The 22,981-nt window shown below is 39.6% G+C and overlaps 1 protein-coding gene across 1 annotated transcript in view; it reads left to right on the forward strand.

The window, feature by feature from the left end:
- The window catches only part of LOC307110044 (phospholipid-transporting ATPase ABCA3-like), a gene marked incomplete at both ends in the record, with an annotated part of 343,983 nt that overhangs the window by 176,732 nt on the left and 144,270 nt on the right, over positions 1-22,981 (forward strand). The window lies entirely within an intron of this gene.

Consider the following 22,981-nt stretch of genomic DNA (forward strand, 5'->3'; position numbering starts at 1 on the left):
TATTGATTTTTTACAGAGAGGAAGGGAGAGGGATAGAGAGTTAGAAACATCAATGGGAGAGAAACATCGATCAGCTGCCTCCTGCACACCCCCTACTGGGGATGTGCCCGCAACCAAGGTATATGCCCTTGACCGGAATCAAACCCGGGACCTTTCAGTCCGCAGGCCGACGCTCTATCCACTGAGCCAAACCGGTTTCGGCAATGAAAATATTTTTTAAAATATATAAAAACAAGTGGCTGAAGACTTAATAGACTGACTCCTCAAATTAAGTTTTTGAAGATAGTATAAGTAACTATACTTAATTTGTTCAATGTTTATTTTCATAAAAACCATATTGAACACATTTTATGCATTTTTATTTTTGATGCTAGAAACACTCCTTTTATGTAGCTTATTTATTATCTATTGTGTAGCAAATTGCCCCAAAACTTAGTGGATGGAAAATTTGAATTTTTGATATGGTGAAATGAACCTCTCTCCAAGAAAAGCAACAAAGTACTTAGAAAACAATATTTTCCCCCATTTTTAATCATTTTTATTTTTCAATTATAGTTATCATATAATATTATATTAGTTTCAGTTGTACACCCCAATGATTAGCCATTACATAACTTACTAAGTTATCATCCCAATAAATCTTGCACCCACCTGACACCATGAATAGTTATTCGAATATTATTGACTATATTTCCTATGCTATACTTTACATCCCATGACTATTCTGTAACAACTAACTTGAATTTCTTAATCCCTTCAACTTGATCGCCCAACCCTTCTATCACCCTCTCATCTGGCAGTCATCATACTGTTCTCTGCATGAATCTGTGTCTGTTCTGCTTGTTCATTTGTTTTGTTTTTTAGATTGTTGATAGAAATGTATTTATTGACTTTTTTAAAAATATTTTTTATTGATTTCAGAAAGGAAGGAAGAGGGAGAGAGAAATAGAAACATCAATGATGAGAGAGAATTATTGATTGGCTGTCTCCTGCATGCCCCCTACTGGGGATCGGGCCCACTACCTGGGCATGTGTCCTTGACCAGAATTGAACCTGGCACCTTTCAGTTTGCAGGCTGACACTCTATCCACTGAGCCAAACCAGCTAGGGTTTTATTGACCTTTTATTATTCATATTTTTATCTTTTCTTTTTATTCTTCTTAACGAATACCCTTTAACATTTTATATAATACTGTTTTGGTGGTGATAAACTCCTTTAGCCTTTTCTTGTCTGGGAAGTCTTTATATGTCCTTCTATTCTAAATTATAGGTTTGCTGGGTAGAGTAATCATGATTGTAGGTCCTTTTGTTAATTCTTTATTGTTATTACTTATGACACCTTTTTCCCACATTGACCTCTCCCCAGCCACCTCCCACACACACACATGCCCCCTTCCCCGTAGAGTCTGTGTCCATTGTTTATGCTTATACTAGAGGCCTGGTGCACAAATTCATGCATCAGTGGGTTCCTTTGGCCTGGCCTGTGGGATCAGGACAAAACTGGCTCTCCAACATCCCCTGAGGGGTCCCAGATTGGGAGAGGGTGGAGGCCAGGCTGAGGAACCCATCAGTGCACAATTGGGGCCAGGGAGGGACGCAGGAGGTTGGCCAGCCGGGGAGGGACAGCGGGAGGGCTCCAGGGTGTGTCTGGCCCATCTCTTTCAATCCCGATCGGCCAGACCCCAGCAGCAAGCTAACCTACCAGTCGGAGCATCTGCCCCCTGGAGGTCAGTGCATGTCACAGAAAGCAGTTCATTAGTTGGCCTTAGCATATCATTAGTATATTATGCTTTGATTGGTTAAACGGCTGACCAGATGACTGGACACTTAGCATATTAGGATTTTATTATATAGGATGCATGCATTCAAGTCCTTTGGTTGATCTCTTCCCCCCTCCCCTGTCTTCCCTCTGAAGTTTGATGGTCTGTTCAATACTTCTCTATCTCTGGATCTATTTATGTTAATCAGTTTATGTTGTTTATTATATTCCACAAAGGAGTGAGATTATGTGATAATTATCTTTCTCTGACTGGCTTATTTTGCTTAGCATAATGCTCTACATGTTCATCCATGCTGTTGTGAATGGTAAGAGTTCTTTCCTTGCTTTAAATCACTTTGAATATTTCTTGACACTTCCTTCTGGCCTACAAAGTTTCTGTTGGGAAATCCAGTCTTGTAGGAAATCCACTGTAGGTAACTAACTGCTTTTCTTTTGGTGCTTATGAGACTCTCTCTTTGTCTTTAACCTTTTGAGTTTTAATTATCATGTGTCTTGGTTTGGAGCTCTTTGGGTTCATCTTGTTTGGAACTCTGCAAACTTGTATGTTTATTTCCTTCACCAAGTTGGCGAAGTTTTCTGTCATTTTTTTTCAAATAGGTTTTCAATTCCTTGCTCTTTCTCTCTTCTCCTTCCAGAATCCCCGTGATGCAAATATTGGTATGCTTGAAGTTGTTCCAGAGGTTCCTTACACTATCCTGATTATTTTTTATTCCTATTTCTTTTTGCTGTCTTATTAGTGTTTTTTGCTTCCTTAACTTCCAAATAGCTGATTTGATTCTCGGTTTCATCTAGTCTACTGCTGATAGTCTGCAAATTATACTTAATTTCAGTTAGTATATCCTTCATTTCTGCCTGGTTCTTTTATGCAGTTGAGGTTCTCACTAATTCATTGAGCCAGTGTTTTGAACTCTGCATCTAGTAGATCACTTGTCTCCATTCTTTTCCATTCTCTTAATAAAATTTTGTTCTGTTCTTTCATTTGGGACATACTTCTTTGTCTCCTCATTTTGGCAGCCTCCTGTGTGTGTGTATGTATTAGGTAGGACTGCTACATCTCCCAGGCTAATGTAGAAGGTATTCTGTAGGATCTAGTGGTATACTCTCTTGATCATCCAAGCTGGGCCCCACATTTGGGTGTGTCAACCCTCCTATTGTAGTTGAGTCTTCATTGATGTTGGCCCATCAATGGGAGGTATTTACCCACAGGCCAATCAGCTAAAAGGACTGGATATAAACACTGACCATCAACCGTTTTATTATTGAAAGTGTTACAGATCTCTTCTGTTATTCCCCCATTGACTTCACTCAACCCACTCCCACTCTATTGTGTGTCCAGAAGCTATGCATATATGCATATAAGTTATTTGGTTAATCTCTTCCTGACCCCCTGAAATTAGTCAGTCTGTTGCATGATTCAATCTCTCTGGATCTGTTTTATTCATCAGTTTATTTTCTTCATTAGATTCCACAAATAAGTGATATCATGTGATACTTGTTTCTCTGACAAGCATATTTCACTTAACATAATACTCTCCAGTTCCCTCCATGCTGCCCCAAACTTTAAGAGATCATTCTTTTTTAGAGCTGCATAGTATTCCATTGTATAAATGTACCAGAGATTTTTAATCCACTCATCTGCTGATGGGCACTTGGGCTGTTTTCAGATCTTAACTATTGTAAATAATGCTACTATGAACACAGGAGTGCATATATTTTTTTCTGACTGGTGTTTCAGGCTTCTTAGGATGTGTTCCTAGGAGTGGGATTACTAGATCAAATGGCAATTCCATTTTTAATTTTTTCAGGAAACCCCATGCTGTTTTCCAAAGTAGTTGTATCACTCTGCATTCCCACCAGCAGTGTACTAGTGTTCCCTTTTCTCCACATCCTTGCCAGTACTTGTCACTTCTTGATTTCTTGGTGACAGCCATTCTGACAGGTGTGAGATGATACCTCATTGTCATTTTAATCTGAATCTCTCTTATTATTAGTGATGTTGAACATTGTTTCATATGTCTCTTGGCCTTTTGTATATCCTCTTTGGAGAAGTGTCTATTTAGGTCCTCTGCCCATTTTTTAATTGGGTTGTTTGTCTTTCTTTTGTTGAGTTGTGTGAGTACTTTATATATTTTTTAGATTAACCACTTTATCAGATGTGTAGTTGGCATAAATGTAATCCCATACAGGGGGTTTCCTTTTCAATTAGATGCTGGTTTTCTTTTTCTTTGCAGAAGCATTTTAGTTTGATGCAGTCCATTTGTTTATTTTTCTTTTGTTTCTCTTTCCCTATGAGATGTATCTGTGAAAATTCTGCTATGTGAGATATCTAATATTTTACTGCCTACTTTTCTTCTAGGATTTTTATGATTTCATGACTTACATTTGAGTCATTTATTCATTTTTAGTTTATTCTTATGTATGGTGTAAGTTAGTAGTCCAGTTTAATTCTTTTGCATGTACATATCCAATTATCCCAACACCATTTATTAAAGAGACTATCTTTACTCCATTGTATGCCTTGCCTCCATTGTTAAATACTAATTGAACATAATAACTTGGTTCAATTTCTGGGTTTTCTGATCTGATCCATTGGTCTATATGCCTGTTCTTTTGCCAGTACCAAGCTATTTTGAGTACAGTGGCTTTATAGTATAACTTCATATCTGGTATTGTGATCCTTCCAAATTTGTTCATCTTTCTCAAGATTGCTGTGGCTATTTTGAGGTGGAATGTTCATATGAATTTTTGGAATATTTGTTCTAAATATATGCCATTAGGATTGCATTGAATCTATAGATTTCTTTAGATAGTTAATCTTACCAATCCATGAACACAGTATAGTCTTCCACTTGTTTATATCTCCTTCTATCTCTTTTATCAAAGTCCTGTAGTTTTCTGAGTACAGGTCTTTTACCCCCTGGGTTAAATTTACTCATAAGTATCATAATTTTTTTTTTGCGATGGTAAATGAGATGGTTTTTTGTTTCTCTGAGAGATCAGTATTTGGTGTATTCTAATGCCATCAGTTTCCAGGTGCTAATTTTGTGTCCTGATGCATTGCCAAATTCATTTATTAAATCTAATAGTTTTTTGGTGGAGTCCTTAGAGATTTCTATCTACAATAAATATCATGTCATCTGCACATAGTGAGAGTTTTATTTCCTCCTTTCCTATTCAGATGTCGTTACTTCTTCTTTTCCAATTTGGATGCCTTTTATTTCTTCTTGTCTGATCGCTGTAGCTAAGACTTCTATTACTATCCTACCTTATAATAGACAAATATGCAAATTGACCACACCTTCGCTATGCCCAAGCCACGCCCACCAACCAAGCCACGCCCACCAACCAATCAGGACAAGTATGCAAATTACCCCAACAAAGATGGCGGCTAATTTGCATATCAAGACAGAGTAGAAAGAAGCCAAGAGATGCTGAAGGGAGCAAAGCTGTGGAGAAGCAAGCAAGCCGGGGGAAGGAGAAGGGCGGAGCGGAGGCGGGGCCGGGGGAGAAGGAAGGAGAGCGGGGTGGGCTGGCGGAGAAGGCGGGCCGGGGGACAAGGGGGGAGCGGAGGCGGGGCCGGGGGAGAAGGAAGGAGAGCGGGGCGGGCTGGCGGAGAAGGCGGGCCGGGGGACAAGGGAGGAGTGGAGGCGGGGCGGGCTGGCGGAGAAGGTGGGCGGGGGGGGGGGACAAGGGAGGAGCGGAGGCGGGGCCAGCTGGCGGAGAAGGTGGGCCGGGGGACAAGGGAGGAGCGGAGGCGGGGCCGGCTGGCGGAGAAGGCGGGCTGGGGGACAAGGGAGGAGCGGAGGCGGGGCAGGCTAGAGTGCAGCAGGAAACCCTATTGCAGGATTTTTCCTGCAACGGGAACTCTAGTGTTGAATAAAAGTGGTAAAAGCAGACAACCCTGTCTTGTTCCTGTTTTTAAGGGGGGGATGTTTTTTTGTTTTTCCCATTGAATATGATGTTGACTGTAATTATGTAAAAGTATAATCTCTCTATTCCCACTTTGCTGAGAGGTTTTCTCAAAAATGGCTGTTGGATTTTGTTGAATACTTTTTTCTTTGTCTATTAATATGACCATGTGATTTTTGTCTTCATTTTGTTAATATGATCTATCACATTTATTAATTTGCAAATATTGTAGCAGCATTATATTCCAGGAATAAATCCCACTTGGTCATGGTGTATGATCTTTTTAATATATTGCATGATCTGATTTGCTAATATTTTTTGAGGGTTTTAGCATGTATGTTCATCAGGAATATTGGCCTTTAATTCTCTTTCTTTGTAGTGTCTTTATCTGGTTTTGGAATTAGGATGATGCTGGCCTAGTAAAAAGAGCTTGGAATGTTTCTTCCTCTTAGATGTTTTGGAATAGTTTGAGGAGGATAGATAGGTGTTAGTTCTTCCATGAATGTTTGATAAAACTACCCTGTGAAGCCATCTGTACCAGGGCTTTTGTTTGCTGAGATTTGGGTGTGTTGTTGTTTTTTACTGCTCCAATTTCATTAGTTGTTATCGGCCTATTCGAGTTTTCTGATTCTTCCTGATTCAATTTTGGAAGGATGGTTTGTTTGGGGTTTTTTTGAAATTTATTCATTTTGTCCAGGTTGTTTGGCTTGTTGGCATATAGTTGTTCATAATATTTTCTTACAATTCTTTGTATTTCTGTGACATCAGTTGTTACTTCACCACTTTCAAATCTGATCTTATTTATTTTGGGTCTTCTCTCTTTGTTTCTTGATGAGTCTGGATAAAGGTTCATCAATCTTATTTATCTTTTCAAAGAACCAGCTCTTGGGTTCATTGATATTTTGTTTTTGTTTTTTAGTCTCTATATTATTTATTTCCACTCTGGTCTTTATTATTTTCTGCCTTCTACTTACTCTGGGCTTTTCTTGTTCTTTTTCTGATTCTATTAGTTGTAGTGTTAGATAGCTTATTAAACTTTTTCTCATTTCTCGAGAAAGGCTGTAGTGCTATGAACTTCCCTCTCAGAACTGCTTTTGCTCTGTCCAATAGATTTGGGGTTGCTGTGTGTTCATTTTCCTTTGTGTCCAGGAAGATTTTTACTTCTTCGATTTCAATGATAACCCATTCATTGTTTAATAACATAGTATTTAGCCTCCATGTATTTGAATGTTTTTGAGTGTTTTATTGTGGTTGATTTCTAGTTTCATGCCTCTGTGATCCAAGAAGATGTTTGATATGCTTTCAATTCTCTTAATTTTGCAGAAACTTATTTGTGTCCTGACATGTGGTCTATCTTTGAGGATGTCCTGTGTGCACTTGGGAAAAAAATGTATTCTGCAGCTTTGAGGTGGAATCTACACTAATAAAAGAAAGATGCAAATTGACCATACCTCTGCAACGCCCACCAGCCAATCAGGAGTGAGTATGCAAATTGACCCAACAAAGCTGTCGGGTTAATTTGCATACACAGGCGCCAAGCAGCCTGGGTCCCGGGATGGGCGCCAAGCCTGCAGCCTCCTGGGACCATCGCCGGCACCACCAAGCCAAACCCGCAACCACCCAGGACCATTGCCGGCCCTGGGAGGCGAGCACAGGCTGCGGCCCAGCACAGGCCCAGAGTAAATGTTGACAGCCAGTCCTTTCAGTATAATTGGGGCATTAGAGGCCCACAGAATGATTATTTCCTTTTCTGTGAAACACATAACCCTGACACACTATTTACAATTAAATAAGTTCCATATATTTTGACATTTTACAGCCCTGGAAAGTTACATATAATGATCAGCAAAGAGAGAAGATGAAAAGAATTTTTAGGCTTTTAAAGATGTAACTAATTTCTGTCTAGAAGACACACCAATTCAAAAAGTGATGGTTTTATTGTCCTATAGGACATTAGCCAGATTGTATCTAATTTTGCAGTTTTATCTCAGGCTTTCATCTTTGGCCATCTCATTTGGAACAGCATTATCATCCTGCCAGTCCCTTCAATGAGTTAAACAGAACTTTTGCATCTGCTATTATATATTTTAATTAGAATTATGTATTTAACACATGCAAAATTTTGTTTTGACACAATAAAACAAAATATCATTTGATTCTTCCCTGGAACACAGAAAAGCACAAACTTGAATCATTGGTGTGGCTTAAGCTAATTTTCCAAATATTGTTAATAAAATTCATGTAGGGATCTTCACAGAGCCAATAATTCTCTCTTTCAGGCCTACATATTGAGCATCTCCAAGGAGGAGGCCTGTTATTCTGTGTTTTGTTTTGTTTTTTAATACTCACCAGAAGATATTTTTTCACTACTTTTTAGAGAGCGTACCAGAGGAAGAGGAAGAGGAAGAGGAAAAGGGAGAGGGAGAGGGAAAGGGCCTGCCCTCGCCAGCAGTCCTGCCTCTGCGTGTGAGCTGCAGAGGAAACACCTTTTCTGACCACTCATTGACTAAGCTCCCTATACACCACTCATAGTGTTCTTGGTAACTTCCCTATTAAGAATCCAAGAAGGTGATCTAAGGGTTTTCCACCACACTCCTGGAGGTAAAAACGAAGGTCCGCTGCTGGAGGGGCTAAGAAATGTCATATCCTGCCCTAGCCAGTTTTGCTCAGTGGATAGAGCCTTGGCCTGATGACCACAGGGTCCAGGTTAGTTTCTGGTCAAGGACATGTACCTGGGTTGTAGGCTTCTCCCTAGCCGGGGCCCAGATCATGGCTCATTCAGGAGGCAACAAATCTGTCCCTCTCACATTGATGTTTCTCTCTGTCTTTCCCTCTCTCTTCCACGCTCTCTAAAAATCAATGGAAAAATATCCTCAGGTGAGGATAAAAAAAAAAAAAGAAGAAGAAATGTCATATCTTATGAAAGAGACATCTTGAAATGTCTAAAGAAAGTTGTCATTTTTTCGTGGTGAAGGGACTGGAGTCCGTGTTGATGAAAACATCTTGGCAGCTGTGGTGGCCAGCAGTGGTAGCAGCAGCGGGGTGATGGGGGCGGTGCCTTCCCCTGATCAGCCAGATAACCTCCTGCAGAGGGAGGCCTACTGAAGACTTAGGCCTGCAGGGAGCGGGCCTAAGCCGTCAGTGGGACATCCCCTGAGGGCTCCCGAACTGTGAGAGGGGGCAGGGTGAGCTGAGGAATGCGCCCCCCCCCAGTGCACAAATTTCATGCACCGGGCCTCTAGTATCTAGTTTGTCTCTGAATGAAAGCATAAGAGGAAGTCATTCTTTTGTTGAAAGATTAGCATACTTTCATACTGGTTTGTAACTATTTTTTATAATCGTTATAATTTTTTTAATTTGCATCTCTCAGAGGATTAGTGATGTTGAGCATTTTTTCATATGTTTCTTGGCCATTTGAATGTACTGTTTGGAGAATTTATATTTAGTTACTCTGCTTATTTTGTAAAAATATGTTTTTATCTATTTCAGAGAGAGTAATGGAGAGGGACAGAGGGATAGAAACATCAATAATGAGAGAGAAAGTCCCCAACTGGGAATTGAGCCCGTAACTCAGGCTTGTGTCCTCACCAGGGATCAGACTTTGACCTACAAGTTCATGAATTGTTGGTCAACCACTGAGTCACACCAACCAGGCTCTCTGTCCATTTTTTAATTGGATTGTCTTCCTTTTGTTGAGTTGTATGATTACTTTTTATATTTTGGAGATTAACCCCTTATCTGATGTATCATTGGCATAAAATGTTCTCCCAAGCAATGAGTTCCCTTTTCAATTTGATGATGGTTTAGCTTTGTGGTTTGATGTAGTCCAATTTTTCTTTTTTCCTTTGTTGCTCTTGCCCTAGGAGATGTAGTAGTGAAAATTCTGCTACATGAGATGACTGATATTTTGCTGCCTACATTTCTTCTAGGATTTTTATGATTTCACAACCTACATTGAAGTCTTTTATCCATTTTGAGTTTATTCTTGTGTACGGTTTAAGCTGGTAGTCTATTGTAATTTTTTTTGCATGTATCTGTCCATTATCCCAACACCAGTTAACAAAGAGACTGGCTTTACTTCATTGTATGCTCTTGTCTCCTTTATTAAATATTAATTGAGCATAATAGCTTGGGTTAATTTCTGGGTTCTCTGTTCAGTTCCATTGATCTGTATGCCTTTTCTTGTGCCAGTACCAGGCTGTTTTGAGTACAATGGCTTTGTCGTATAGCTTGATATCTGGTATTCTGATGCCTCCAACTTTGTTCTTCTTTTCAAGATTGCTGAGGCTATTTGGGGTCATTTTTGGTTACATATAAATTTTTGGAGTGTTTGTTCTAGATCTATGAAGTATGCTGTTGGTCTTTTAATAGTGATGGCATTGAGTCTACAGATTGGTTTGGGTAGTATACACATTTTAATGTTAATTATACCAATCCAGGAACATGGTATATTTTCCCACTTGTTTATGCCTTCTTTTATCTCTTTTTTTTCCAACATTCTGTAGTTTTCTGAATACAGGCCCTTTACCTCCTTGGTTAAATATATTCTTATGTATGTTAATGTTTTGTTTAAATGTTAAGTAGGATTCTTCTTTTTTAGTTGCTCTTTCTGAGAGTTCATTATTTGTGTATAAAATTGCCATCTATTTTTCAGTGTTAACTTTGTATCCTGCAACATTGCCAAAATAAGTTATTAAATCTAGTAGTCTTTAGGGTACTCTATGAATAATATCATGTAAACTGTGAATAATGACAGTTATACTTCTTCCTTTCCAATTTGGGTGCCTTTTACTTCTAATTCTTGTCTGATCACTGTGGCTAGGACTTCCAGTACTATGTTGAATAAGAATGGTGAAAGTGGGCATGCCTGTCTTAGTCCTGATTTTTGTTTGTTTGTGGGGTTTTTTATTTATTTCAGAGAGGAATAGAAAAGGAGAGAGGGACAGAACACCAATGATGAGAGATAATCATTGATCGGCTTCCTTCTGCACACTCCACATTGGGGATCGAGAATGCAACCTAGGCATGTGCCCTGACCAGGAATCGAACTGTGACTTCCTACTTCATAATAGGTTGATGCTCAACTAGTGAACCATGCCAGCCGGTCTTCTTCCTGTTCTTAGGAGGAATGCTTTTAGTTTGGGGCCATTGAGTATAATATTGACTTTAGGTTTGTCATATATAGCGTTCATTATATTTAATTATGATCTTTCTATTCCCACTTTGCTGAGAGTTTTTATCAAAAATATGTGCTGGACATTGTAAAATACTTTTCTGCATCTATTGATATGATCATGTGATTTTTGTCGTTCAATTTCTTTATGTGATGTATCATATTTATTGATTTGCAAATATTGTACCAGCCTTGCATCCCTGGAATAAATCCCACCTTTGTAATATGATGCTGGATCTGATTTGCTAAGATTTTGTTGAGGATTTTAGCATCTGTGTTCATCAGGGATATTGGTCTGTAATTTGTTTCTTTTTAGTGTCTTTATATGGTTTTGGGTCCTAGCTGGTTTGGCTCAGTGGATAAAATGTTGAACTGTGGACTCAAAGGTCAGAGGTTTGATTCTGGTCAAGGGCATGTACCAGAGTTTAAGCTTGATCCTAGGCCTTGGTTGAGGTAACATGCAGGAGGCAACCAATCAAAGTGTCTCTCTCACATTGATGTTTCTCTCCCTCTGTCTGTCCCCCTCCATTCCACTCTCTCTAAAAATCAATGGAGGAGTTCAAAGATGGCTGCCGACGGGAAGGCAGACTGCAAGATAGTGTGTGAGTGAGAAAGCAAAGGGAGAGTGTGTTGTTGCATGGGGAGTGTTTGTTGGTGAGTTGAGGGACAGCTATACTCCATGAGACTGTGGGCGACTGTCAGACGGGACTCCCCTGACCGGGCAGCCCCCATTGCTGCTGGGTTCCCTCCCAGAGAAACCAGATTGGACGCGAAGACAATGCCATCTTGAAGGGGAAAGTGGATATTATTGGATGCCTGAGAAGCCCATGTAATCTACAACTACGGCACCCACCGAACAGCTGTGAACCCTAGAACACCGGTCCCCAAGTGCCACAAGCATGCGGATTCAGAGGAGCTCTACACCCCCTCACAAAAAGGAGAGAGAGAACTACATAAACAGATCTGGAGAAGAGAAACCATGGTGAGACAAAGAAACAGCCCGCATATGAAAAAAAGGCAGGCATCAAAGAAAAGGAAATAAACAAAATAGAGGCAAGAAAACTGTCAGAGAAAGAATTAAGAGAAATGATAAGGGGGATGAAAAGAATGGAAGACAAATTCGACAATATATGTAAGAACCAAGAGGAAATGAAGAAGAACCAAGAAGAAATGAAAAATGACATTGCTGCTGTAAAGAACTCAATAGAAAGCATCAAGAGTAGACTAGAAGAAGCAGAGGACTGCCTCAGTGAGCTAGAAGACAATATAGGGGGAAAAAACAAAACACAAGTAGAGCAGCTTCTAGAGAAAAAAAAATTTAAAATCAGGAAGAGAGCCAAAGGGAACTTTGGGACAACATGAAACAAAACAACATCTGCATAATAGGGGTGCAAGAAGGAAAGGAAACTGAGCAAGGAATAGAAAACCTGTTTGAAGAAATAATGACAGAAAACTTCCCTGATATAGGGAAGAAAAAACCCACACAAATCCAAGAAGCTCACAGAGTCCCAAGCAAAATGAACCCTAAAAGACTGACGCCAAGGCACGTTATAATTAAATTGAAAAACACCAACAAAGTAAAAATCTTAAAAGTGGCCAGAGAGAGACAGAAAGTTGCCTACAAAGGATCCCCCATCACACTAGTGACTGATTCCTCAACAGAAACTCATCAGGCCAGAAGGGAATGGAATGAATTATGCAAAGTCATGCAAAGGAAGGGTCTGAATCCAAGAATACTGTACCCAGCAAGGCTATCAATCAGAATTGAAGGTGAAATCAGGAGCTGCCGAGACAAAATAGGACTAAGGGAATTTATTACCACCAAACCAACAATGCAAGAAATGCTAAAGGGTCTGCTGTAAAAAGAAGAAATAGGAAGGGAAGAAGGAACACAGGGGTAAAGAATAAAAATGGTGACAAACAAGTACCTATCAATAATAACTTTAAATGTAAGTGGATTAAATGCCCCAATCAAAAGACATAGGGTAACGGATTGGGAAAAAAAAATACAAGACCCATATATCTGCTGTCTACAAGAAACCCACCTCAGAAAAAAAAAGACGCACACAGACTGAGGGTGAAGGGATGGAAAAAGGTTGTTCAGGAGAATGGAAATGTAAAAAAAAGTGGGGGTAGCAATACTAATGTCGGACAAATTACAACTGAAAGTGAAGGATATAAAAAGAGATAAGGAAGGCCACTTCATAATACTAAAGGGAACAATCCAGCAAGAAGAAACAACACTGGTAAACATATGTGCACCCAATACAGGAGCACCCAAATACATTAAAAAAAATTCCTGGAGGATATCAAGGGAGAGATTGACAGCAATACAATAATACTAGGAGACATTAATACCCCACTATCACCATTGGACAAATTGTCTAAACAAAAAATCAGCAAAGAAACATCAATCCTAAAAGACTCACTAGACCAGATGGAATTAATTGACATTTTCAGAACATTTCACCCAAAGCCACAGAATATACATTCTTCTCAAGTGCACATGGGTCATTTTCAAAGATTCACCATATATTGAGTCACAGGCAAAGTCTTTTCAAATTCAAGAATATACAAATCATATCAAGCATCTTCTCAGATCACAGTGGCATAAAACTGGAAATCGACTACAATAAAAACAATCCAAAAATATCAAACAAATGGAGACTAAATAGCATGCTATTCAACAATGACTGGGTTACCAGAGAGATCAAAGAAGAAATAAAAAACATCATGGCAACAAATGACAATGAAAACACAACAATCCAAAACTATGGGACACAGTGAAAGCAGTCTTGAGGTTGAAGTTCATAGCTCTACAAGCCTAATGAAAAAACAAGAAACAATGATAATAAATTACCTAACCCTATAACTCAAAGAGTTAGAAAGAGAGTAACAAGAAAAGCCCAGTGTAAGCAGAAGGAAGGAAACAATAAAGATCAGAGTGGAGATAAACTACATAGATATCAAAAAAAAAAAACAAATATAAAATATCAACAAAACCAAGAGCTGGTTCTTTGAAAGGATAAGCAAGATTGATGAACCTCTAGCCAGGCTCACCAAGAAGCAAAGGGAGAGGACCCAAATAAACAAAATCAGAAATGAAAGAGGTGAAATAACAACAGACCCCACCGAAATACAAAGGATTGTTAAAAAAAGACTATGAACAACTCTATTCCAACAAACTGGACAACCTGGAGGAAATAGACATATTCCTGGAAAAATACAACCTTCCAAAACTCAATCAGGAAGAATCTAAAAATCTCAATAGGCCAATAACTATGGAAGAAATTGAAGCAATCATCAAAAAGCTTCCAGCAAACAAAAGCCTGAGGCCAGAGGACTTCACATGGGAGTTTTACCAAACATTCAAGGAAGAACTAAAACCTATCCTCCTCAGACTATTCCAAAAAATTCAAGAGGAAGGAACACTTCCAAGATCATTCTATGAAGCCAGCATCACCCTAATACCAAAACCAGGGAAAGACCACACAATGAAAGAGAATTACAGGCCAATATCCCTCATGAACATAGATGCCAAAATCCTCAACAAAATTCTACCAATTCAGATCCAGCAGTACATCAGAAAGATCATACACGTTAGGGTTAGGGTTAGGGTTAGGGTTTAGGGTTAGGGTTAGGGTTAGGGTTAGGGTTAGGGTTAGGGTTAGGGTTTATTCCAGGGATGCAAGGATGGTACAATATCCACAAATCAAAAAACGTGATACATGACATAAACAAATTAAGAGATAAAAATCACATAGTCACATCAATTGATGCAGAAAAAACATTTGACAAAATCCAACACCCTTTCTTTTTTTAAAAAAAAATTTTATATTATTTTTATTTATTTACGTTTTGTTTGTTTAAATTTCTTTATTGATTAAGGTATCACATATTTGTCCTCATCCCCCCATTCCCATCCCAAACCCCTCCCCACGCATGCCCCCACCCCCCTGTTGACCTTAACCACTGGTTAGGCTCATATGCATGCACACAAGTCCTTTGGTTGACCTCTCCCCTTTACCTCCACCCTCCCTCTGAGGCCCAACAGTCTGATAAATGCTTCCCTGTCCCTGCGTCTGTTCTTGTTCATCCGTCTATGTTGTTCATTATTTCCCCTAGATGAGTGAGATTATGTGCTACCAGAAATACACTTATAAGAACCGAAAATGAGACAATCAATAATGGTTATGCTGAAAGGCAAATGAATCAGTCTGTAGTGAGTTTCTTTCTGGGCCAACAGTTCTTTTGAGACCCAATATCAATGTCCACCAGTTCCTTATGTGTACATGTCGGCACTAACCCCTCAGCTCTGGATGGTGGACAAATGGTGGTAATGCAGGTCTCTGGTTTGGTCCTGGGCAACCTGCAGTGATGCACAGCTGCTAACTGCTAGTATGGCAAGGCGACATAAGCGTCTTCCATCTCTGGACTGCTTCTCTTCTGTCTTTATGGCTGGAGTAGTCCTGTTGATTCCTCTCTGTTGCCAGAATCCACATGGTCTCAGAGTTTTTTTCTGAAAATATACAAACATATTTTCAACCAAAAGTTAATAAAGGGATATTTTCTATAAAATTGACTTGGGATGCTTTTTCATTTTTTGCCCAAATGATTTTTCTCTGGCTTGTTTTGACACCATGTGTGTTTTTCATGGGTGTCTTGCTTTTAGCCTTACAATTAATTTTCTAAAGTACAAATTTTCTAGATGTAATTTACTTACAGGATATTTTTCCTTACATGATATTCTTCTACTATTCCCCCCATTTTTGACTTAAATATTAGGAGGCTTTTGAAAATTTTATAATGTAGACTTGATAGCTTTTAAATTTTAATTTTTTACACTATAATATTACTGCTTTAGGTTCATTACATATTACGCAATTTTATCATGAGATGAACTACCAATAAAAATTTAGTTAACACTTTAGGGACTGCTTTTTGTCCAGTACAATTAATTTTTCTAGAATATTCGCTTGTTTCAATTAGCCAATTTACATTAGCCTGAAAACTTGACTACTATTTTACTGTCAAATTTATTACTCTAACATCAATCATATTTTACCCTGTAAATATTAGTGGAAAGGATTATTTGCCTTCTTGAGTATGCCCTGAGCATTCCTGGTGGTAGGCTGTATTGAGATATCAAAAACCCACATTCCCACACCATGGGTACACGACAACTCAAACAATTCTTGTTGGAGTGAGAGGGCAGCTGCTGTCGGCCAAGTCTCTGTCTGTTACCCGGGTCCCTATTTGAGCTGGGCATGGGAAGTTAAGCAGCCATGGGGGCAGGAGACTTCCTTCAGAAGGGGTTAGGGTTCAAGCCCCTGCAAAGTTGGGGGGTGAGGTTCTGTGCCCCACCTCTGTTGACCCCCAAGTTCTCTCCTGATGTGCTGTTGTAGCTTGTTCCTTCCCTGAGGAATCTTACCCGTCTCTGGCTAACCAGCCATCCTCCAGGGCCAACCAGGGTGATGTGAGGTTCAGTTCTGTCTCCTTGGTAGCCTATGCCCCCGTGGCCTCCATGCCCAGCACCTGCCTTGGGATCCCCTCGCCTGCTGGCGGGGACCCAGCACTGATCACATATCTTGGGGAACCCAGGTTTCTTCTCCAGGGAGGGTCCAGATCGCCCCACTGGGCAAGAGACAGATCCATGGTACCAGTCATCACGAGACTTCAACCTCGACATGAACAGAAAGCTCAGGCAACAGCTGAGAGCAATTGGATTGTGAGAAGAGGGTCCCTCTTGGCCAAAAGGGCAAGAGGGACCAATATAGAATGCTCAGGTGCCTTCCCAGGAGGCCCTCTACACAATGGAAGGGATTAAATTCTTACATGTCCTTTTTAAATTGTTGCCAGACATTCAAAGAATTAGTTTGTAAGTTTGCTTGGGATAATTGTATATTATGCTGTTGTAATTCTAAAATATCAAGAGATGTGTTACCTTTGTCTCCAAGCACCAAAAAGATTATTTTTTTATTGATCCCCAATCTGGGGGAAATTTTAATGACATTAGAGAATAATATCATGTAAGGATATTCTTTGCTCTAGGCCATGGCAATTCCCTTTCAAACTGGCTTTCCATTCCTTTTTGTATAGACAAGGTCTTAGTTACATTTTCTGTACCTCTCCCGGGGGCAAGTAGTGATAGTAGTGACACCCTTCCTTTGGTGTCCACACGAGCCAGTAACCTCTTTTTAATTTTACACACAAAGGGGCAGTGTTTTGATTTTGTGTCATACAAAAGGGAAGCTGGGTGGAGACCCCTGTGTAATTATACTTTCTTGCCTACCCATGGTCCTCCTGGATGACCAAGGTGTTTGGTATTATTGGTGACTACATTAGTCAGGGGATCAGCCCACGTAAGGGGTCTTACCCATGAAGGGTCAGGAGCATAAGTCCAAAATACTTCCCCATTTTCCCCAGGTAATATTACCGTACATCTGATGATTGCTAACATGGTTAGAAAGGCGTTCTCAGGCATTCTTGGGTTTCTGGTTGCCTCACAATTTCTTCCCTCTGATTTGACATTCTGATTGATGTTTCTCTGTCTCTGGATCTTTTTTTTTTCTTCTATCAGCTTATGTTGTTCACTATATTCCACAAATGAGTGAGATCATGTGATATTTATCTTTCTCTGCCTGGCTTATTTCACTAAGCATAATGTTCTCCATCTCCATCCATGTTGTTGCAAATGGCAGGAACTCCTTCTTTTTTACCACAGTGTAGTATTCCATTGTGTACATGTACCACAGTTTTTTAATCCACTCATCTGCTGATGGGCACTTAGGCTGTTTCCAAGTCTTAGCTATGGTGAATTGTGCTGCTATGAACATAGGAGTGCATATATCCTTTCTGGTTGATGTTTCTAGTTTCATGGGGTATATTCCTAGAAGTGGGATCATAGGGTCAAATGGGAGTTCCATTTTTATTTTTATAAGTAAACTCCATACTGTTCTCCACAGTGGCTGCACAGTCAGTCTGCATTTCCACCAGCAGTGCACGAGGGTTCCTTTTTCTCCGCATCCTCACCAGCACTTGTCATTTGTTGAATTGTTGATAATAGCCATTCTGACAGGTGTGAGATGGTACCGCATTGTTGTTTTGATTTGCATCTCTCTGATTATTAGTGACTTTGAGCAAGTTTTCATATGTCTCTTGGCCTTCCTTCTGTCTTCTTTCGAAAAGTGTATATTTAGATCAGTTGCCCATTTTTTGATTGGGTTGTTTATCTTCTTTTTGTTAAGCTGCATGAGTTCCCTGTAAATGTTGGAGATTAAACCCTTATCGTTGACATCATTGGCAAATATGTTCTCCCATGTAGTGGGCTTTCTTGTTGTTTTATTGATGGTTTCCTTTGCTGTAAAAAAGCTTTTTATTTTGATGTAGTCCCATTTGTTTATTTTCTCTTTAGCTTCCATTGCCCTAGGAGCAGTATCAGCGAAGAAGTTCTTTTGGCATATGTCAGAGATTTTTCTGCCTGTAGATTCCTCTAGTATTTTTATGGTTTCCAGTCTTATGTTTAAGTCCTTGATCCATTTTGAGTTTATTTTTGTGTATGGTGTAAGTTCGTGGTCTAGTTTTATTTTTTTGCATGTATCTGTCCAATTTTCCCAACACCATTTATTGAAGAGACTGTCTTAAATCCATTGTATGTTCATGCCTCCTTTGTCAAATATTAATTTCTGGGTTCTCTATTCTATTCCATTGATCTATATGTCTGTTCTTGTGCCAATACCAGGCTGTTTTGAGAACAGTGGCTTTGTAATACAGCTTGAAATCTGGTATGGAGATCTCACCTACTTTGTTCTTCTTTTTCAGGATTGCTGTGGCTATTCGGGGTCTTTTTTTGTTCCAGATGAATTTTTGGAAAGTTCGTTCTAAATCTGTAAAGTATGCCGTTGGTATTTTAATGGGAAGTGTATTGAAATTATAGATTGCTTTGGTTAGTATGGACATTTTGATGATGTTGATTCTACCAATCCATGAACATGGTATGTTCTTCCATCTGTTTATGTCTTCCTCTATCCCCTTTTTCAGTGTTGTGTAGTTTACCGCGTATAGGTCTTTTACCTTCTTAGTTAAGTTTATTCCTAGGTATCTTAGTTTTTTTGGTGTGATGGTAAATGGGATTGCTTTTTTAGTCTCTCTTTCTGTAAGTTCATTATTGGTGTATAGAAATGCCATAGATTTCTTAGCATTTATTTTGTATCCTGCTACTCTGCCGAATTCATTTATTAAGTCTAGTAATTTTTTGATGGAGTCTTTAGGGTTTTCTATGTACAATATCATGTCATCTGCAAATATGGACAGTTTTACTTCTTCTTTTCCAATTTGGATGCCTTTTATTTCTTCTTCTTGTCTGATTGCAATGGCTAGTATTTCCAACACTATGTTGAACAGGAGTGGTGAGAGTGGGCATCCCTGTCTTGTTCCTGTTCTTAGGGGAAATGGTTTTAGTTTTTGCCCATTGAGTATGATGTTGGCTGTGGGTTTGTCATATATGGCTTTTATTATGTTGAGGTATGATCCTTCTATTCCCAGCTTGCTGAGAGTTTTTATCAAAAAAGGGTGTTGGATTTTGTCAAATGCTTTTTCTGCATTAATTTATATGACTATATGGTTTTTATCTCTCAATTCGTTTATGTAATATATCACGTTTATTGATTTGCGAATATTGTACCATTCTTGCATCCCAGGGATAAATCCTACTTGGTCATGATGTATGATCTTTCTGATGTATTGCTGGATTCGGTTTGCTAGAATTTTGTTGAGGATTTTGGCATCTATGTTCATGAGGGATATTGGCCTGTAATTCTCTTTCATTGTGTTATCTTTATCTGGTTTTGGTATTAGGGTGATGCTGGCTTCATAGAAGGAGCTTGGAAGTATTCCTTCTTCTTGAATTTTCTGGAATAGTCTGAGGAGGATAGGTTTTAGCTCTTCCTTGAATCCTATCTAATAATAGAGTAACATGTAAATTACCATCACTCCGCTACACCCACTATTGGGCGGCAGGAGGCTGGGGGCGGGACTCGGGGTGGCCTATCCGGCCATTGCGAGGCACGGATCCGCTGCCACTTATGGGGGCTACCCTTCTGTTGAGAGGCTGGGGGGCGGGACCCCGCCCCCTGTGCCTCTCAACTGCCAGATCTGCGGCTGCTGAGGGGGCCTGCCGCGGACACCCAGCTGCGCCTCTCAATGGCAGGGTAGCCAGTTGTCCGCGGCAGCCCCCCTCAGCAGCCGCAGACCATCAAAAGTGGGGGAGCTGGGTGCCTTTCTGCTCCGGCACCAGCGGACAGGCACCTAGCTCCACCATGAAAAGCGAAAGTGTGTAGGGGACCCTACACGTGAATGATTCAATCATGCACTGGGCCTCTAGTGTTTTATAAAACTCCCCTGTGAAGCCATCTGGTCCCGGGCTTTTGTTTGCTGGAAGCTTTTTGATAACTGCTTCAATTTCTTCCATAGTTATCAGCCTATTGAGATTTTTAGTCTCTTCCTGAGTAAGTTTTGGAAGGTTGTGTTTTTCTAGGAATGTGTTCATTTCCTCCAGGTTGTCTAGTTTGTTGGAGTAAAGTTGTTCATAGTATTTTTTGACAATCCTTTGTATTTCTGTGGGGTCTGTTGTTATTTCACCTCTTTCATTTCTTATTTTGTTTATTTGGGTCCTCTCTCTTTGCTTCTTGGTGAGCCTGGCTAGAGGTTCATCAATCTTGTTTATCCTTTCAAAGAACCAGCTCTTGGTTTTGTTGATCTTGTGTATTGTTTTTTTGGTCTCTATGTCATTCATTTCTGCTCTGATCTTTATTATTTCCTTTCTTCTGCTCACTGTGGGCTTTTCTTGTTGCTCCCTTTCTAATTTTTTGAGTTGTTGAGTTAGATGATCTATTACCATTTTTTCTTGTTTTTTGAGGTAGGCCTGTAGAGCTATACATTTCCCTCTCAGGACTGCTTTCATTGTGTCCCATAGGATTTGCAATGTTGTGTTTTTATTGTCATTAGTCTCCAGGATGTTTTTAATTTCTTCTTTAATCTCATTGATAACCTAATCATTGTTTAGTAGCATGCTATTCAGTTTCCAAGTGTTTGAATTTTTTGGAATGTTTTTATTGTAGTTTTTTCTAATATTATGCCATTGTGGTCTGAGAAAATGCTTGATATGATTTCAATCTTTTTTAATTTGGGGAGACTTTGCTTGTTACCCAATATACGGTCTATTTTTTAGAATGTCCCTTGTGCACTTGAGAAGAACGTATATTCCATGGCTTTGGGGTGAAATACTCTGAAGATGTCAATTAGGTCCATCTGATATAGTGTGTCATTTAGAATTGCTGTCTTTGCTGATTTTTTGTCCAGAGGATTTATCCATTGATGTCAGTGGTGTATTAAAGTCCCCTACTATGATTGTATTGATGTCGATCTCTCCCTTGATATCTTCCAGCAGATTTTTTATGTATTTGGGCGCTCCTGCGTTGGGTGCATATACGTTTACCAGAGTTATATCTTCTTGCTGGATTGCTCCCTTTAGTTTATGTAGTGGCCTTCCTTATCTCTTATTAAAGCCTTTACTTTGAGATCTATTTTATCTGATATAAGTATCGCAACCCCAGCTTTTTTCTCATTTTCATTTGCCTGAAAAATGTTTTTCCATCCCTTCACTCTCAGTCTGTGTGAGTCTTTTGCTCTAAGGTGGGTCTCTTGTAGACAGCAAATATATGGGTCATGTTGTCTCATCCATTCAGCTACCCTATGTATTTTGATTGGTGCATTCAATCCATTTACGTTTAATGTTATTATTGATAAATACCTGTTTGTTGACATATTTTTCCTTAGTGTTTGTGTTTCTTCTTGCCTTTCTCTTTCTTCATTTTACAGCAGCCCCTTTAGCATTTCTTGCATTGCTGGTTTGGTAGTGATGAACTCTCTTAGCCCTTTTTTGTCTGTGAAGCTTCTGATTCCACCTTCAATTTTGAATGATAGCCTTGCTGGGTATAGTATTCTTGGATTCAGTCCCTTGTTTTGCATCACTTTGTATATTTCATTCCATTCCCTTCTGGCCTGGTGTGTTTCTGTTGAGAAATCAGTTGATATTCTGATAGGATATCCGTTTTAAGTAACTTTTTGTTTCTCTCTGGCAGCCTTTAAGATTCTTGCTTTGTCGTGGTGTTCGTCAATTTAATTATGATGTGTCTTGGTGACGGTCTTTTGGGGTTCAACTTGTTTGGGACTCTGTGTACTTCTTGGACTTGGATAGTGTTTTTCTTGCCAATATCAGGAAAGTTTTCTGTCATCATTTCTTCTAACAGGTTTTCTATTCTTTGCTTCTCTTCCTCTCCTTCTTTTATCCCTATTATTCGAAGGTTGTTTCGTTTTGTGTTGTCCCGAAGCTCCCTTAGGCTCTCCTCTTGCTTTTTAAGTCTTCTTTCCAGTTGCTGCTGTGTTTGTGTGTTTTTTCCTACCTTGTCTTCTAATTCGCTATTGCGGTCCTCAGCCTCTTCTACTCTACTCTTTAAGCCATCCATTGTGTTCTTTATTGCAGCTATGTCGTTCTTCATCTCCTCTTGGTTTCTTTTCATGTTGGTGACATTTTCATTCAGCTCCTTATAGCTCTCCTTGAGTTGTGTGTATTTGTCATCCATCTGTTTAAACATCCTTATAACGAATACTCTGAATTCTTTCTCTGTTAAGCTGCTAGCCTCAAGTTCATTTTACTCCCTTTCTGGTGATTCCTCTTTTTCCTCCCTTTGGGAATTTCCTTTTTTTTCTCCCCATGTTTTCCTGTAATGTTTTAATTGTAGATCTGCTTGCTTTGCTATCCAGGTTCTTTTGGGGATGGTGCTACTGGTATAATCTCTCAGTTCTCCTGGGCTTGGAAATCTAGTGTACCTCCCTACTTGAGCTACTTGGGTTCTCTTGATGTAGGCCTGGAAGCTTGAGAGGCACAACTGTGGTGTCTAAAAGTCAGCAGCTATGGAGTGGAGTGTCCCAGTTTTTGCTGTCTTGCACCGTTAGTTGAAATCGCGCGTGTCCAGTGGGAACTCACAGTGGCACCCAGGAACCGTCTGTTGGGAGAGCTCCCAGTGGCTCCCACTAGCACCCTGTGTGTAGATTGGCTC

The sequence above is a fragment of the Cnephaeus nilssonii genome (assembly GCF_951640355.1).
Source record: "Cnephaeus nilssonii genome assembly, chromosome: 2".
In the NCBI taxonomy this organism is placed as follows: domain Eukaryota; kingdom Metazoa; phylum Chordata; class Mammalia; order Chiroptera; family Vespertilionidae; genus Cnephaeus; species Cnephaeus nilssonii.